The following is a 4,260-nucleotide window of genomic DNA, read 5'->3' as shown; positions in this document are numbered from 1 at the left end:
GGGTTGGGTCGGTGGTGGCGCGGCGGCTGGTCGGCGGTGTGGTTGCAAAGGGGAAGAGAGGAGGCTGTGAGGGAAGGTGAGAAGAGAAGAAGGGGGTGACGCTGTGTTAGGGTTTCCGTGTCGGGGGTTAAGTGGATTCAAAACCACGTGGACGCGTGGGTTACGCGAAAGCGTGGATGAGGCGGGAACGCAACGACGCGAAAGCGTCATCGACGCGAACGCGAGAGTGAGGGATAGTGAAAGTGACGCGTACGCGTGCAGACGCGTACGCGTCGACTAGAATTGTGCTAAACGCACAAATCCAGCGTCGTTTTAGCGCAACTCTCTGTTTCGATTGAGGGGGGCAAAAATTTTCACGTGACGCGTACGCATCACCCACGCCCACGCGTGGTGTGTGTAAGTGGAAATGATGCGTACGCGTCATCCACGCACATGCGTGGTCCAATTTGTGCCTAACGCATACTAGCCGCATGATTCCAGCCCAACTTTCTGGGCGTTGGATTGTGACGCCGATTTGGAATCAACGCCCACGCGTGGCTTGCGCGCACGCGTGGTAAGGCATTTTTTTTTCTTTTTTTATGTAGTATGCAGAATGCAAAATGCAGATGCTGATGCAGACATTATGAATGAACACTAAGAAAAAAATAGAATAAAATAAAAATAAGAATAAAACTAAGACTAAAAAAGAACGATCATACCATGGTGGGTTGTCTCCCACCTTAGCACTTTTAGTTAAAGTCCTTAAGTTGGACATTCTGGTGAGCTTCCTGTTATGGTGGCTTGTGCTTGAAGTCATCCAGAAATCTCCACCAATGTTTGGAATTCCAATAGCCTCCAGGGTCCCAAACTAGGCACATAAAGCCTTCGAGAAAGTTAAAGCAGGTTTTCAGGCTCCACGGGTGTTGATTATTAGAATGAATCCCAGGATCCCAAACCTTGCTTTTGGACCCATCTTTGCCATGATCTACATTTTTCCAGCCAGGCGGTACGGAATTTGAACTCTCATTAAGATGACCAAACATCTTCCGAGACCCATTCAATCGAACTCGATACCAATCCTTGCACCTCAAATTGAAGCGTGGAACTTTATTGAATCTTGCATACCAACTCTGATTACCAACCATTTCTGTTTTACCCTTAAAGCCACAAAGAGCTCTAAACTGGCCATCTATTTCAAGCAAACCATATTCAAGTGAAAAAGTAAAGATAAAGGCTAAGGATTTTACCCACTTGAAATTGGTATTGGGTGGTAATGGCCTTGGGATAGGCGTTTCCAGTGGTCTTGCAAGCTTGACTTTCTTGTATTCTTCTATGAATTCCTCCACTTCCTTGTAAACTTCTTCAACTGCAATCACGTCTGGATCAAAGTCTTTGATATCTTCCTCATCACTCAAGTTATAGGTTGGAGGTTGAGAAAAGTCTACCTCCGCATCATCTTCGTATTCACTTGGGAAAGATTCTTCAAAGAATTCACTTGCAGGTGCAAGTTCATTACTAGGAGAACTTGATTCGTGATTATCGTTACCAAGAAAACTTACTTCTTGAGCTGTTCTGTCCAGTTCTTCATAAGATACATGCTTCGGAGGTTGTGCACTATCCTCCTTAGCATCAATTGCAAACTGCTCGGCGGAATTCTCCACAATTCTTAGTTCCCATGGAGGTTCAGCATCTCCTAAGTCTTCAACGAATTCTTCTTCTTCGATAATTACGGCTTCCTCCACTTGTTCCAGTATAAATTCATGCTTCGTACTATCCACTGGAGTTTCTAGCATCTCCTTCATGCTACGTTCTTCATTAGATTGTCCACATGAAGCCGTGGGGTTCCTTGAGTGTCCGAATGTCGGGAAGCTAATCGATTGATCGCTTGATCCAATTGGTGAAGGTTGCATAAAATTTATTCACTGTTTCCTTGAGACGCTCCTGTGATTCTCGAGTCGATGGATATGGACATGGTGCATATGGGAGTGGCGGTTCTTGAGGGTAATTTGATTGGAATTGGGGTGGATAAGGGTTAAGGTCATATGGAGGTGAATAGTTGTAGGTGGCTTGTGAGTGTGGTGGTTCAAAGCTATGTTGAAGAGGTGGTTCATAGGTATATGATGGGGCTTGTTGATAACCATAAGGGGGTCCACCATATCTATCATCTTGGTACGCACCTCAGAATGGCTCTTGACCATAGTAATTTGGTGGGTGTTGGTTGTCATGAAAGGGTCCACCGTAACTATTGTCTTGGCATGCATTGTAGAATGGTCGTTGCCTATAGTACTTTGGAGGGTGTTGTTGCCGAAAGGGTTGATTAGATCCTCGTGGCTCCTTCCATCTCTGATTGTTCCGACCTTGATGCATGTTCCTGTTATAGCTTCCATTCCTTACAGCAACCTTGGAACCAAACTTAAAGCCAAAGGGGTGAGAAGTCATGGTAGCTAATAAAAGAAATTAAAAATAAAAATAAAAATAAATAAACAGGTAAAAGAAATTATTTACAATAACCAATAATAAGGCACACAGTTACAATTCCCCGGCAACGGCGCCATTTTGACGATCGGTTTCTTGCTAGTAGAGAATTCACAAATAAATTCTCGTTGTAAGTATAGTTTCTAAACCAGCAAAGAATCCTTTCGTACAAAAGTTTGGTTGTCACAAGTAACAAAACCCAATAAAATTTATAACCGAAATATTTAAACCTCGGGTCGTATCTCAAGGAATTGCAGGGAAGTATGATTTATTATTGGTTATGGAAAAAGGTATATTTTTTGGGTTTTTTTTGGAATAGGGAATAAGTAATTTAAATGGCAAGAAAAATAAATTAATAATTATAAAAAGTCTTGGCAAAGTATGAGAACTGGAAATCCCATCCTAGTTATCCTTATTAGGTGTGATGAGAATTGTTGTTGCTCCCACTTAGTTAACCCTTACTAAATAAAGGAAAGTCAAGTGGACTAATCAACTTGATTCCTCAAGTCCTAGTCAACTCCTATAGAAAGACTAGCTTTAGAGGGATCCAAATCAATTAGCAACTCCAATTCTCAATCAACTGCTGAGTTTGACAACTCAAGTGTCACCAATTACTTAACCAAAGCCAAAAGGGGAAAAAAAAATCCAAATTATTTATATTATAAAAAGAAAGCAATCATAAATCTGAAATACCTCAAATTATATTAAATAGAAAATCAAATTAAACATAGGAATCCATAAACCAATTTGGGAAAGTAAACAACTAAAGTAATAGAATAAATAAAAGTAGAAGAGAACATAAATTAAAGGAACATTGAACCTGATATGAAGAAGACGAAGAAGTCCTAATCCTAAAACCTAAGAGAGAGGAAAGAACCTCTCTCTCTAGAGAACTACATCTAAAACCAAAAAATTATGTATTCTTAATGAATGATTGATGAATGATTTAATTCCGCCATTCTCCAGCCTCTATTCTGTGGTTTTGGGCTTGGATATGAGCCAAAAAGGGGCCCAGAAATCGCTGAGGACGTTTTTTACAGATTGCTGCACGTGGCGTCTGTCACGCGTGCGCGTGGGTCACACGTGCGCGTCATTTGGAGTTTTTTCTTTCCACGCGTACGCGTCGGTCACGCGTTCGTATAGGTTGTGTTTTGCGCCAGGCACGCGTCCGCGTCGTCTACGCGTGCGCGTCACTGCCATTTCGCGCTAGGCACGTGTTTGCGTCGTCCATGCATGTGCATCGCTGCCATTTTCTTCAAAACTCCATTTTTTGCACGTTTCTTCCATTTTTGCGTGTTTCCTTTCTGTCCTCTAAGCCATTCCTACCCTATAAAGCCTGAAAATACTCAACACACGGATCACGGAATCGAATGATAATAAAAGATAATAAAAATAAATTTTTTTAAGGCATAGGAAACATGTTTTCACATATATCATAGAATAAGGATGAAATTGTAAAACCATACAAATTATTTGAATAAGTGGGTGAAGAATTGATAAAAACACTTAATTGAGCACAAGATGAATCATAAAATAGTAGTTTATCATCGACAACCGACGCATGAGCTCATGACCTGGTTAGGAGAGACATGCATCATATTGATTGTGCATTTGCATTTGGTCTTGTTTTGCTTGTTATATTTTCTCTGTGATTGTGCTGCTTGACTTGTTTGTATTATTGCAATTTGTTTGTGTGTTGATCTGTTTCTTGTGTTATTGTTTCTTTGTGATTGGGAACTGAAGTTGTGATTGAGATTAGCTTATGTTCAGAAATTTAAAGAAGGTAATAAGGTAAAAAATAAAAAG

The sequence above is a fragment of the Arachis ipaensis genome, chromosome B09, assembly GCF_000816755.2.
Source record: "Arachis ipaensis cultivar K30076 chromosome B09, Araip1.1, whole genome shotgun sequence".
In the NCBI taxonomy this organism is placed as follows: domain Eukaryota; kingdom Viridiplantae; phylum Streptophyta; class Magnoliopsida; order Fabales; family Fabaceae; genus Arachis; species Arachis ipaensis.
This window is presented reverse-complemented; position numbering follows the sequence as displayed.